The sequence below is a fragment of the Cydia strobilella genome, chromosome 4 (assembly GCF_947568885.1).
Source record: "Cydia strobilella chromosome 4, ilCydStro3.1, whole genome shotgun sequence".
NCBI classification, from domain to species: Eukaryota; Metazoa; Arthropoda; class Insecta; order Lepidoptera; family Tortricidae; genus Cydia; species Cydia strobilella.
Genome location: NC_086044.1, coordinates 21,894,403 through 21,910,436, shown reverse-complemented (window position 1 = coordinate 21,910,436; position 16,034 = coordinate 21,894,403). Strand labels below are relative to the sequence as shown.

The 16,034-nt window shown below is 38.0% G+C and overlaps 1 protein-coding gene and 1 non-coding gene across 2 annotated transcripts in view; both read left to right on the top strand.

The window, feature by feature from the left end:
- LOC134740809 (nephrin) overlaps nucleotides 1-16,034 on the top strand; it is a 675,842-nt gene that overhangs the window by 628,300 nt on the left and 31,508 nt on the right. The gene's annotated exons all lie outside the window — the stretch shown is intronic.
- On the top strand, nucleotides 937-1,009 carry Trnat-agu (transfer RNA threonine (anticodon AGU)). Its single transcript has one exon. It is a non-coding gene; the product is annotated as a tRNA-Thr (tRNA).

Below are 16,034 nucleotides of genomic sequence, written 5' to 3'. Positions count from 1 at the left end.
AGAGGCTGCTTTTACAGTATTGACGAGATATTTGCAAATTAAACTGTTTTTACAAAATTATCTTATGTAACTTACACATTAATGAAGACATTTTTATTATTTTATGTACTTTTTTTTTGTTTTTCGGTTTAAGTGTATTTTTGGAATTTTATTTGTTGACATTTCCCGCTATTATTTATGTGCATGTATTAGTTTGTAAGATTTTTCTAACACAATATGAAATTAAGTGAAATGAAATGAAATGAAACGTGACGTTGTCCCGTTTCGTCTTAAATTTATAGCAAGTGCTTAATATGACGGCATTTCAGATTTGAGAGACGCATGAATAACGCTACGAACCGCCATTGCAGCCGCGAAGGCTTCGACAGTTGCGACGACGTGACGGCTAATTAACAACTCGCATGCGGGCGCACTAACGACACTTTAAGACGAACTTACCTCCTCGATTCCTCATCCTGGGGCAATTACTCTACCATCAGATTTGCGATGCAGTGTTCGCAGAGTAAAAAAAGTAGCACACATAGCTTAGTACACTAAGGACTTCTAAGCATATTTAAAAAAAACATAGTTTAGACAGTAATCACTCAATCGTTTCAAAAATTTATTTTTATTTAAACTGTTTATTTCAAAAAAAGAAATTACAAAAACTACTTACAAACAGCCTAATCTACACTCTAATAGATTGTACGCTAAGTATGGTCTTATTTCTAATGTTTCCATTACATTTATATTATTACTATTTATTTAACACGTATAATATGCTATATATAATATGATATTTAACTTAAAAATTCAGGCAGTGTTTAGAAGTGCTCGATTTCTAACTGCTCTAAATGGTAAATGAGCCACGGTCTTGGGAGCGGAAAACACAACATCACATGCTAAAGCATTGTCTTTACTAAAAAGCTTAGAAATAAATTAAAAGTGGAAAAAACGGTCTTGGTGGCTCAGATGGTAGAACTCTGTACTAGTGATCCAGTGGTCGTGGGTTCAAGTCCCACCCAAGACATTGAATTTTTCCACTTTTATTTTATTTCTAAGCTTAATAGCATCGTTTGCAGACGTTTCTGCTTGATACAATAGTATTTTATACAATCGTGATATAATAGAGAGCTTTTCAGTCGAGTACCGTGTTTAAGCAACGAAGCTTGCTGAGTTGCTTAGGTTAAGGTACGAGATTGAAAAGCTTGATTATATCACTATTGTATACAATACTTTTTCTACGAGACAAAAAAATAATACTTTCAACTAGTAGAATCATATACTTAGGTAAACAAACCAAAAGTATACAGCTAAGATACGCGAGCTGCCGCAGCCCGCGATACCTTCATACTCGTACGCGCCCCGGCCGCCGGGCCCGGCGCCCCCGGCGGGTTGGTCAACGACACCTCCTCGTAACTCATGAGGCCCTGGTACCTGCTCCGCGCTAAATTCAATTTTAAGACAGTTTTTTTCTCGATTTTGGCCACCGTAGCCTATGGAGACTAACAAGCAACGCTAAGCGGTTTTCGTAGGATATGGATGTTGCTATACGAAGGGTGTCACATGCGCGTTTATGACTTATGAAGCAATTGTTGGCCAACCAATCACAAAGCAGATGCGACGCAGCAGCGTGTTTAAGTAGGCTAATTTGCATTGAATCGAGTCTCCTTAAACAAGAAAATTTTTACTGAAATGTATGAAGTTCTATTTTCAAAATTTTTATACTTGACTAAACCGTATCGATAAAATTCTTATGCTTAAGTCGGAAGTGCCATAGACTATCCAACGTTGAAAAGAGTAAGGTTGTAGTGTTGCATGTAAAGTTGTAATACACAGATTATACTCGACGAGTAGTAAAACTAATTATAAGTTTAAAGGACTTCTAAGCATATATAAAAAAAAACATAGTTTAGACAGTGATCACTTAATCGTTCAGAAGTGCTCGGTTTATAACTGCTCTAAATGGTAAATGAGCCACGGTCTTGGGAGCGGGAAACACTCTCATGCTTTAGTAAAGACAACAAAACACACATCAGTTTTAGTTACAATTTTGTACCTACATGATAGGTAATAATCATCATCATCATCATCATGTCAGCCGATAGACGTCCACTGCTGGACATAGGCCTCCCCCAAGGCTCGCCACTCCGACCGATCCTGTGCCGCTCGCATCCACCGAATTCCCGCGACCTTCACCAGGTCGTCGCTCCACCTCGTTGGAGGCCTACCGGCAGTTCGTCTTCCGGTACGCGGACGCTACTCCAGAACCTTCCGGCCCCACCGGCCATCAGTTCTGCGAGCAATGTGCCCCGCCCACTGCCACTTAAGGTTTGCAATTCTGCGAGATATGTCGGTGACCTTAGTTCTACTGCGGATATCATCATTTCTGATAGGATAGGATTCATGATTTCTGATTTCTGATAGGTAATAATAATAATAAATAATTATTTTAATACCTAATATCAAGAATATCTAAAGCACAGTATCGACGCTACAATAGGGTATTTGACTGTATTTAAAATAAATTATTTTACACCACGACTGAAATAAAGCCATCATCATCATCATCGTGTCAGCCGATAGATGTCCACTGCTGGATATAGGCCTCCCCCAAGGCTCGCCACTGAAATAAAGCACCAGAAGATTAATAGATAAACGTAGACAGCAGTTATTTTTAAAGACAATTTCTATTTTAAAACCCGTATCAAACTATAAAGTAATTTAATAGGTAATTAGATCGTGACGTCACATGCTAGTATTTCATATAAATTGCATAGTAGCAAATTGTTTTGACAGTTCGATAAAAGAAACTGATTTGACTAGTAGTCCCCTATAGTTTGTACATAGATAACAGCAAAGATAGATATAACTCCGTAATAGATGGATACAGTCTAAGGAAAAAACGTGCCTCGAAAATCACGAAAATTTGATTCTCGATTAGATGGCGCCACTAGTTTTGTCCTACTCTCGTATAGAGGGCGTTGACGGTTTCGTTTGTTATTTATAATTTTAACGCATATCAGTGAAAGAACATGGGTCTAAATAATATAAAAATAATTAATGCAAATAAAAAAATCATTTATCCATATTTAAATACATTTTAACGTAATATTGTCTTCGGTTACCGCGATAGTTACTCATGAAATAAAACTATGAAAACGGATTATATCGCGTATATTGAAGTCTTGCAATCGTAAAAATAATAATTAAAAGCAAAAATTATCAACAAATCAACGTTGTTTATGCAATAACATGTTCATATGTGATAAGATAAAACATTAAAAAACACAGTTATAATGAATCAAACTTTGTAGGTATATGAAACATTCAAAGCAAAAAGTATCAAAAAAATCAACGCTGTTTATACAGTAAGATGTTTATATGTGATAAGATAAAACATTAAAAAACACAGTTATAATAAATCAAACTTTGTATGTGAAACAAGCGGCTGATCGACCAATTCGCTACCGGTCCAATATATTGGCAATAGCGGTAATAAATAAAATATGTATGTTGATTGATATATTTGAATGTAGAATGACGCAAGGAAAATGTACCATAGTTAACGCTGAGAGTTCTTTACAAAGAGGTTTAAATATTTTTAATGACCACACGTTGAAAACAAAATAGACCGCGTAGATAATAAACAACATGCAGATGTGTCATTCAATAGAACGTGTTATTTTTAGAAGATGCGTCGGCACTTGCACCAAAATGCAACAAACAACTTCCAGGCCAGGTAAGTAGGATTATCCCATTGTTTTGTCACCGCGTGACACTAAAAAGTTTTACTATTGTCAGAGACAGCAAAATATTGATAGTTTCTATGTCTAAGATTTACTCAGTATCGTATAATTCAAAGTATTAATAATGCACCAACCTACTTTATTGTTTGCGATTTGTAAACAATGCAGTTTTTCGCTATTTGTCGTTATTACCAATATATCGTTATAATAATATTATGGCATTATTTTCATTGTCATTCAAGCATTTCAAATTAAACGTGTATACATAATTTTAGCTCAATCGGATGAAGATATCTGCTTCAAAATAAGTCGCAAAATTCTACCCAAACTAACATAGTTACAACATACGAGTACCTCCGTATGTTACATACATACGTACTTATAGTTACATATTGCAAGATAAAAAATGCAAAAACATGCGACTACGTAGTTTTAATATAGATTTAATCGTGAAATTTAGTCGATTGAAACTAAAACTAATTTAGTTGTTAGTCGAACATTCTCACAACTAATTTAATCGCAACTAAATTAATTGCGATTAAAAAATGACGATTGATATTTTTAATCGATTGATTAGTTAACTAAAAGATTAATCGATGAATGCCCATCTCTGATTGTTCATTATTTTAGTATGTGGGTATTTTTGCACTTTGTAATTTTTCCTCAGTCACCCGTTGACCACGAACGCTGTAAAGAGTTCGAAACGTCGGGATGTATTATAAATTCAATATACGCGATATAATCCGTTTTCATAGTTTTATTACATTTTAACGTATTTTTATAAATCTTCATTTTTAGTTTTAAAGTATGTCGATAGATGGCAGTGAATTTACAGTGGTTACAAAATTTACTATGATAGTACCGCTCTATCTTATTATATCCTCTTTGATAACAGTATCTATGCACAAAAAACACAGCGCAGGCAATACGCAAAAGCACAGGCTTTTGATATTGGCTAGAGTTGGACCAAGCTAAGTCTGCACGACATTTTCAATGACAGTTATACACATGGTTATGTCTTATGGTATAATCGTTCAGTCGTTTATAAAGATAGGTTTTGTATCCATTGGATTACGTCACTGTCGAGGGTAATGACAAAGTGTGCAATGCCTTCATTAATGTCAAATAAAATATGTCGTGTACATAACGACACTCCTTCACATTGTTCTATTAAAGTCAGTTAGCTTAGCTGTTTAAGTGCGAAGTGCGTTGAGGAAACTGAAAGTCTCGTGTGATTGCTAAAATGTGACTTTTCGTGAACCAATATTGTCACACAACTATCTGTCAACTGTCAAATATCTGTTTCCTATAACCGCCAGCCGCTAATGTACATAATGTGCATGATGCACATGAAGTGATGATGTGTAATGAATGTGTGTGATGTAATGTCGTTTACTGTTAATGTAGTAATGTACATTTCGTTCGTCACAAGCCACCTGAGCCGTGTCGCGTACATTTTTACGGACGGGAGGGTGATGGCGCAATTATACCGTAATGCCTATTATTATAACACGCGTTCCAAACGCGTATGGACGCACATTAAATTGATTTACACGCCTATTAAATTGCTTCCGACCATAGACATAGTATAGTAGTTATAGACATGAAACCGAGCGACCAGGGGTAAGAGAAAGACATATTCATGTATTGACTGGTTAATGTCATCCTTTCCTCATAATACTTTTTCCTATACATTAAACACAATTTACAATGGCAGATTGTGCTGGGTGTTTCAACAAGGTAACCGATGGCAGATTTTTAAACTGCCATAACTGCCGAAAATCGTACTGTCTCCCCTGCACTAATTACACTGAGGAATTCCTTAATTTTATGGGACCCGTGCAAAGGTATTCATGGAAGTGTGTCGAGTGCAAAAGTGCCGAACCTAAGTCTGATAATACAAATACGCCGCTGCGCGGCGACAGTGACAATGTAAATATGTATAGGGGAGCCGCACGCCCTCGCGGGGCATTCTCCAACGAGCATGACAACTCGGTCATGGAAGTGTCGTTCACGGACAGCCAGCGTTTGAACGACACCACTAGGCTCGACACGACTGGTGGGGCCTCCGACATTCAACAGTTGGTAGCAGAACTTCGTTTGTTTCGGGAAGAAATGCGGGCGATGAGCCAGCATATCCAGGCTCTTCGCGTAACGGTAGCCTCCCTGACAACAAAAATTGACGCATGTGATGGGCGCATCGACAATATATGTGCCCGTGTGGAAGCTCTAGAGAATAATACCACAAGTGTTAGTGTAGGTAAAAACACCGAGGCTTCACTGGCGGACACCGTAGCCCAGTTAAGGTTAGAGTTAAACGATCGTGACCAGGATATGTTACTCAACGATGTCGAGTTATCGAATGTACCGGAACAGAGCGGGGAAAATACAGTGCATATAGTAACTACCTTGGGCCAGAAGCTCGGAGTTACGCTGTCGGAACACGACATCGTTGATGCGACTCGCGTAGGGCGGGCGCCGCGACTAGACGAGGGCACCCAGGACCAGCCGGCCCGCCCGCGGCTGCTGGTGGTGCGGCTGGCGCGCCGCGCCGTGCGCGACCGGCTGCTGCAGGCGGCGAGGGTCCGCCGCGGGGCGACCACGGAGGGCACCGGCCTGCCGGGCCCTGACTGCCGCTTCTACGTCAACGAGCGGCTCACCTTCGTCAATCGACGGCTGTTCCAGAAGGCGCGGCAGCTCAAGGAACACTACGGCTGGCGATATGTATGGACTCGCGATGGTAGGATTTACGTACGTCAACGTCCTGGCACGGAATCACCGCGACACCGAATTCGAACGGAACTGGATTTGAGCCGTGTTTTTGGTACACTTGATATTTGATTGCATATACGACCTTATCTTGGTACTAATTTTTTTGGGCGATAAAACACTTTGTTTCACATTAAATACTGCTTGTAAAGTACACAATCTACGTCGCTATTTCGTTTGCTACTTTTTACATTTGTCGGTTTTCTACATATTTTTTTCAATTTGTTATTGTTATTGTTTTGATTATAAGAGCATACTACTATGGAATTTGTCACTGAAGTGCGTTGTAGCAGTTACAATCGCGGGACATCAGAAACCGTACACTATACACACTTGTTTTTATTATGTCAATAAATACAATTCACTTTATAACACTCACTCTTCTCAACACACATATATTATCACTCTTTTAAACACTTTTCTCAGTAATACGAGTAAAATTGCATCAGTGTTTGAGGTTATACGTCCGCGTTGTCATTTAACATATGAATTGACTTACAAAACAGTATTAGATTATACGAGTAACGGGCACTAAAACTAAATACCTAAAATTAGGTCTGTTTAACGCGGGTTCACTGGCAACTGGGCATGATGATTTTTTAATTGCTATGGATAAATTTGACGCTGATATTGTCGCGATAAATGAATCATGGATCAGACAGGGACAGGAAAAACGCGCACCGCTCGTCCCCGGATATAAATTCATTAACGCCCCGCGCCCGACTGGAATGCGCGGAGGCCGCGGTGGCGGGGTGGGCTTCTACGTCAGAACTAGCGTGCGCGCGCGCCGATCTACCCACCCTGTTGCTAATATTGAACAATTGTGGTTATCGGTCACAATTAACTGTCGAAGTTATATAATAGGTACGGCGTATCGTCCTAACTGGATTAATGTAGATACGTTTTTAGATGCCCTGACAGAATCCATAACATTTTTTTCTAAACACGACTATGTTGTTTTGCTTGGAGACTTTAATATCAACATGCTCAAAACTACAAGCAGTAATGCCACGAAATTAACTTCTTTTCTTAACTACTTGAGCTTACAACAAGTGGTGAAGGTACCAACTCACTTTTCTGTAGGCAATGAGACACTCCTTGATGTTGTATGTACCGACGCACTTGTTACCGATGTAAGCGTTTCTAACATAACAGGTTCTCTTGGTCATGCCATGGTAACAATCACTTTGTCAACAAAACGACCCAAAATAACGCCTAAGACGTTTACCTATAGGCCCATTAAGGATATTAACATGGCGGAATTTAATAGGGATCTGCATGCTATTAATTGGGAGTCAGTGTTGGCATTTGAATGTGTTGAACATATGGTTGAGGCTTTTAATGTCCCATTGTTATCATTATATGACTCACATGCACCACTCAAATCTGTCACAGTTAGGCATAGCCACTCGTTGCCCTGGATCACAGACACTATTAAAATTATGATAAGAGAGCGTAACGAGGCTTATTCAGCATACAGGAAGTCTAAAACAGAAAGTCACAAACGATATTATAATGAATTAAAGAAACTAGTAAAACAAAGTATATTTAATGAAAAGAAAAGTTACTACAATCACCATATCAATTCAAAATACAAAGACTCAAAATCACTCTGGAAAAATATTAAAAATAATGTGTTTACAGATAACACTCGTGACCGACTTCCCGATCATTTCAATAATCCAAATATAATTAATGATAGTTTTTTGAGTGTGCCTGGTAGTGATAGGGTTTCTTTGTCCACCATGTTGGAATTTGAACAAAACCGCTTCAGTAACTCTGTTTTCAGCTTAAAACCTGTCGAAGAGGGTCAAGTGGGAAAATATATACTGTCTGTTACCACCAATGCAGTTGGCGTGGATGGAATCAGTAGAGATATGGTGCTTCTTACTCTTCCTCGTACTTTGTCAGTATTAACAGCCATAATCAATCGCTCTATTTTGACCGGTGAGGTGCCATCATTGTGGAAGTCTGCCATAGTTACGCCTCTGCCAAAGGTGGATAACCCTACTGAGCTCAAAGAACTTCGGCCTATAAGTATTTTACCTTTTCTTTCAAAAATATTAGAGAAAGCTGTTTATGAGCAGTTATATAAGTATGTAGAAAATAACAATATCCTACCTCAATTACAGTCAGGATTTCGTAGGGGTATGGGGACTGTGACTGCCCTTATTGACGTTCTGGACAATATTATTTATGGCCAAGACTCAGGCAAGGGTACTTGCTTAGTATTGTTGGATTTTTCTCGTGCGTTTGACTGCATAAATATTGACTTGCTTCTATCTAAGTTAATTTATTACGGTGTAAACTTAGGGTCACTCTCGTGGTTTAGAAGTTACCTTGCTGGGCGTATGCAGTCAGTTAAAATTGCTAAAAACGATGGCACTTTGTTGGTGTCTGACTCTAGACCCCTAAATCGCGGAGTCCCACAAGGCTCCATTCTCGGTCCCTTACTTTTTATTATATATAGCGCTGACATTGTTAAAGTTATTGAGCATTGTCAATATCACTTGTATGCGGATGATGTTCAGATGTACTACTCAGCCCGTCCTTGTGACTTTGCTGACTCAATTAATAAAATAAATGAGGACCTCGAAAGTATCTCCGCTTGGGCTGAACAAAACAGTCTGTTGCTAAACCCTATTAAGTCAAAGTTTATGATTTTGGGCAGTAAAACTCAGATTTCTCGAATCTTAAATAGTAGCCCTCAACTAAATATTAGAGGATCATTTATTGAGCGAGTAGAGGAGGCCAGAAACCTGGGTATAATAATAGACGACCAGTTAAGGTTTGAAAAACACATAGCAGAGTTAGCCAAATCATGTTTCTTTAGATTGAAAGTATTGTATCAAGTAAGAAACCTTCTAGATGAAAGAGTTCGCTTGACATTATGCGAATCGCTCATATTGTCAAAGTTGAACTACGGCGATGTGGTATACGGGCCTCGTTTGCAACAAAAAACTCGTCGATTAATACAACGAGTTCAAAACGCGTGTTATCGATATTGCTACAAAGTTCCTCCAAGGAGCCATATCACACCATTCTTGAACAAATCTTCGACTCTGAATATGGCATCACGTTGACATTTACACCTTGCTTGTCTTCTCTTTGGCGTTATAAATTGCAAGTCACCCGAGTATCTTTATTCTAAAATAAATTTTTCTTCTTTTCATAAACGACACGCCACAAGATCTACTCGACGTTGCATTTTAGAAGTACATCCTCATAGGACGATTGCCTTTACCGGTTGTTTCCGTTTTCTTGCGACCAAATGGTGGAATGATATCCCCCCGCCTTTAAGACAACTTAAATCTAAAAAGACATTTAAAAGTCACTTTAAAAAAATACTTCTTGAAAAACAAACCGCTGGGATTCCATTCGGCTATTTGGTTGCAGATTTCAGGATATAACATGGTGGGGCTGATGCCACACAACTAAAATGTCACACAACTTGGAGACTTACACACAGTACACTACACACGGGTCATTTACCTACTGTCTTAATATTTAATCAAGTAATTATCACACGACATGCACATATAATCACACTTTACACAGTACATTTCATTCCGCTTACGTAAGCACATTGTATATATATTATCTGTTGTGACCTGGGTCCCGGCAGAAAATCAGTGCTTTGCTCCAAAGAGCGAAGCGTATCACTGAGCCGTGACCCTTTTGTCCTGCTGCAACGCACACAGTTTGCACATAATTTTACACCATTTCTGTTTCATTTTTATTAGGGTATTCTCGTTATAATTTTATTTCTTTGTTAGTGTAAGTAGTAATTAGTTTTTTTTTTCTTCTGTTGTGTTTGTATAAATATTGTGTGTAATTGCAGCTGTACAAATAAATCTTTTATCTATCTATCTATCTATCTTTTCCCCTTTCAGCATAATCCTTTTTCTCTTTCACTGTTATAAATTTCGGTATTTCGCCATCGCCTCCTACCTATGCTGCCATAACCCGACCATGAAAAAAAAAACCCGGTCGGTGATAAGGACAAAGCATGGCACTATTTTCTCTTTCCTCTTAAAGGAATTGCAATAAGACTATCTTTCTCTATCAGGCCCATATCTATTCAGTGTTAGGCCCTTGCTTCCGACGAATATTTACTATCTCCATCAAACGATCGTAATAATGAGGGCTGCGTATGAATTCGCCGCTAGGGGCGCTAGTGTAGATGGTGGTCTTTTCCATAGTTCGAAATGTCAAATGTCACTTGTCACTTCAATGACTGACAGCTGTTCTTTAGTATTTTGGACCACCATCAACAGAGGCGCCAACTGGTGAGCAAAAAAACGATAGCCCTCATTATGGTGACGGAATTCAGTTTCAATGTCAACTTATACTTTGGTAGAAAAAGAAATTGCGCAATTTATTACATACGTGTTCCTAAATAATAAATATTTATAAATATTGATTTTTTTCAAGCTTCAAGACGAAACAGTCGTTTCAACCTTACGCGATCAAGGACAATCACTTACCTAAATTTAAATTTAATAAATGTCAAGGTTCATCAGATCAATAATGAAATAGACACTCATAATGTTGATAGTGGGATACGGGTGCTTAAACTACTATTTCTACATTAAAAATGTAGTAATACACTGCTTGACTGTACTACGGTAGCATACTCGTACGTGCGTAGCTACATCTACAGTCTTAAAGGTTACGTAAGACCATGCGTCTAGGCGTAATCACATCTTAAGGAAATGAGTCCGGTTCAGATTTCTTAGTATGAACCGATTGTGTTCAGAAATATATAAAAAATACGAAAATATTTATTGCCAGAAAACATTGTTAACAATTTTTTCACAGTGACTGACACTCGGCTGAGCCTGTCCTGCCATGTCCCTTACAAGGATTTAAGTACAAAAAGCAAGACGCATGCAATAAGAAAAACTATTATTGTCGAGTATACAGGTTTAATATTATATTATATTTGAATAATCGAAATCAATTTAAAATTCATAGAATAAATTAGAACAAATTACACTATGTCAAGATATTGTGAAGCAAATAAAATACATTATGTCAAGAACAATTTGATTATGTCAACATATTGGGTGGATTACAATATTTACAACTTGTTAGCTAATAAATAAATGTCAGAATCAAATAATGGGTCTTAAAATATTTTCAGTGTCATGGTAGCTCAACGTAGTTAGCCAGTTCTTAATTTTAAATTTGGCCTTATAAGGAGTGCACTTTTGAATTTGGCAGTTTCTCACGATAATATTGTAGATATTTTTGGCCTAGGCAGAGCAAAAATTCTGTTTAAGAGCAGAACAGGATAGTCACTGGAGGCCAGCACCGATTTATATTTATAACACTTTAAACTCTCGCGTTTTGTATACATAATTAATGTCATAAACGGGTCTAACGCGATTAAATTTCATTATTTTACCTTTTTCCGACGTTTCAGCTAGGTTGCACTAGATGTGGTCACGGAAGACTGACGTCCCAGCAAAATGTTAATTGAGATATTGGTAAAGAACTAAGCTACCCGACATTAGTTTATATTGTATAAATGTTCGGGGTAGACAAATAAATTTATATACTCGTTTCTGTTTAATGTTTATTGTCCACGGCACGACACGCAACACTAACAATATCCGCACACTGGTCCGAAAAGGTAAAATAATGAAATTTAATCTCGTTAGACCCGTTTATGACATTAATTATGTTCAGAAATGTCACTGTTGGTGACATATCATTATCGGGCTCCAAATTATCAATTTTAAACATAAAGATGTCGGTTAAATACCAGTGAGCCCGTTTTGTCATCGACTTTTAAATAACCAAAACAATCAAATCAAAAACGTCCAATAACCATTGTCAATATTCCAGAGAATTAAATTTATTAGACAGGATAAAAGGTGACCTCTTATATTCATAGTGACCGCTGGCCCGGCCATAAATCGCGAGGTAATGAATGCCGGTCTCGCCGCAATAAAAACCGTTATGGAACCTCATATCTGCACTATCCCTTTAAGGGCGGGCGACACGCGAGCTCGGAGCTCTTCACGTTGATTAGTTTGGGAAGTCGGGAAAACTACAGACATATTTTAATTAGGAGTGCTAGTTTGTGGGAGAACTTTCGATGTTGTTATTACCGCTTGAAACTGAGCAAGTTCGCTTATGTTTTGTTTATATTTTAGAATATTATCTTCACCGATATAAATGCGGTATTTTCTTGCGTGGGAGATCTTACCAGTGATTGCAGTCTATTTATCTCTTACACCTTTTCGGCACAATCTTCTTATTTTTGTTTTAAATGCAGGCAGTGTTTCATCTTAAAGGCCAATATTAACGTACACTAACATGAGAATGATATCAAAATAATGTAATTTAGTTATCGTCCATTTTGCTCGTACTTGCCCGTAAGTACGTATTGCGCGGGCGTGAGGGCGTGACGCACGATAATTAAATAACATGATTTAAATATCATTCCTGATGTCAGTGTATTCAAATTGGCCTGTTACCTAGAACAGAAAAAATAGTAAATTTACAATATTAATCTTTTTTCTTGTCCCGTTTGACAGGCATGAGAAAAAGGCGTGTGTGAGATAAGAAATGGGATCGAACTATAAAAGATGACCCAGGTAGCAAAATGACGTCAGCGACGTCATATTGACGGCATTATTACGTTATAATGACGTCGCTGACGTCATAATGACGTAGAAATGCTACTGGGGGAGCGAGCGAGATGTTCGAATGAACATCAACGTAAATGTGGCGTGGCGTGTACCGTATTTGAGGTCATTACACACAAGTTGATATTTTGCTTTTAAATTTCCTTGATAATTAACAACTTCGGGAACAAATCAAATTATTTTATTAAATATATTGATTTGTGTTTTTTAAGTAGTCACACTACTGTATATAAATTACTAGCGACCCGCCCCGGCTTCGCACGGGTGCAATGCTGATGTATTATACATATAAATCTTCCTTTTGAATCACTATATCTATTAAAAAAAACCGCATCAAAATCCGTTGCGTAGTTTTAAAGATCTAAGCATACATAGGGGATGAAGTTCTTTATCATGGATATTCACAATGGCTCGACTTACAAAGACTGCGTGGCTGCGCTCTGTTTATCAAAAAGCTAATAGGATCTAAAGACAGGTACATTTTGAAGTACTTACCGTAGGACCACCAAAAGCTCCTAACTATGATCCAAAATTAACTCTAATATCTTTAAGAGTTTTGAATGATTCACGGTTAGTTTCACTAGACTTATATTGACAAAAGGTAATCACGGTCTATATCCCGATCAATATAAGTCTAATATCTTTATTTCGGTGTAAATACCATTTGAATGTCGCAGTTCTCAGGCAAGTAGTTAGTTTGTGCCGGTTCTAGCCCCTCCTCCTCCTCCCGTTCTAGACCAAAACTTTTCCGCTAGGGGGCGCCACTAGTTAGTTTGGCAAAGATCCGTCAGATGGCGCCACTAGTTAGTTTGGCAAAGATCCGCTAGATGGCGCCACTTGCTAGTTCCATAAAAGTCCGCCAGAGGCGCCACTAGTTAGTTCTAAAAATATCCGCTATGAAATGTATAGATGGCGCCACTTGTTAGTTCCGCAATGATCCCCGCTAAATGGCGCCACTGTGTATGTGTAAGAGCGCCTGTTGTTATTTTCATAGCAAATCCGTTAGATGGCGCCACTTGTGAGTTCCATAGAAATCCGCCAGAGGCGCCACTAGTTAGTTTGGCAAAGATCCGTGAGATGGCGCCACTTGTTAGTTCCGCAATGATCACCGCTAGATGGCGCCACTTTGTATGCGAGTTATCGATTCGCTTAATGGTTCTCGATGAAATGTATAGATGTCGCTAGAGTCAGTGGACGTGGAAGTTTTAGTTCCAAAAACATCCGCTACAAAAAGGTATAGATGAGCTGCCGTCCGAGTAGTTCTAAAAAAGTCCGCAGCTAGTTAGGCAAAGATCCGTTAGAGGAAGCTACGTTTCAAAAGTGCGCTAAGAAATGTATAGATGTCGCTAGAGTCAGTGGACGTGGAGGTTTTAGTTCCAAAAACATCCGCTACAAAAAGGTATAGATGAGCTGCCGTCCGAGTAGTTCTAAAAAAGTCCGCAGCTAGTTAGAGGGGGGTCACGGTAAGTTAGTTATCTATTCGCTTAAAGGTTCTCTATTAAATATATAGATGCCGCCTCGTCAGTGGACGCTGCTAGTTAGTTCCAAAAACATCCGCTATGAAATGTATAGTGTAGTATAGATGCCGCTAATGCCTCGTCAGTGGATACGTACATCTACAGCGTGGGCGCGCAGGTGATCAGGAGTCAAGAAATTCATGGCGCTTGTGTCGTTACGGAAGCGGGGCGCGTGAAACCACGGGGCATAAACGTGTAAGCGTCGTGGAATTCATGAATTTTACGACGTTTTGATCGCGTGGTTCATGCTCCACGTGGGTGATTGGATGCATAATAAAATAATGTATTCACTCACTAAACATTTTTATTTAGTCAATAGACTTAAAACTAAATTTATACCATATATATGTAAAATACAAAAAATATTATTAAATATTAAAATCTAAAACAAACACGTGTAAAATTAGAATATAATATCTAACATAAATCTATAAATAAACTATAATATGCATCTATCTCCTTATGTCCTAATGCCAATGTTTGATGTGGTTTTGATGGGATTGGGAATCGCTTGTCATCATAATTCTTTAGAGCGATTTTGTTGACAGTTTGTGAATATAACTGATGACCTTTACTTCGTATAACATTCCTATATTGAGGTGGAGCGTTCATTACACAGTTGTAAAAATCCTCACCTCGTACAGTTTTAGCTATGACATATTTTTTTATGCCCTTGATTTTTTTAATAACATTATCCTCTTCCTCTTCCTTCTCTCTACCCCCTATTTCCCCCATAAAAGCATTCTCTGCTTTCTCTATATAATAACATTTGGATCTTATCCCTATAAATTTTGAAATTATTCTCCCACTAACTTCATCCTTCATTTTTCCCAATACATTCTTATTAACTCTAGGTAAAGCGTAAATATTATCAATTTGCAAATCTGATGTATCGAATCTACCTTCTACATCCGGTTTGATATCCTTATAGAAATCATTAGTATTAATGTTATAGATGAATGAGTCTGTATCTGTGTATAATAGCTGTATATTTTCATTATATTTAGGTAGCATGTAATTATAATGGAAATCATACATATGGGTTTTACTTAGTTCTAAGACTGTAAACCCTACATATATAGGCTTATCATACTTTATACTATTTCTAGTCATTTGTATTATCGAGATATCATCACTGATTATGCATGAGCTATGAAAATTAAGACGACCGATTAGAGCGCGCGCACCTAACCGTCTTCCTTGACTCTCCCAAGCACTAACAACTCTAACATCCTGTCGTTTTTCAACGTTTTCCATAGTTTTACCAAAGACTGCATTGTTCATTAATTTATAAAAGTCTTTCTCAAACTTGTTTCTAGACTGTATTCTTTTATCTGTATTGAGATCAATGTACGATTTAA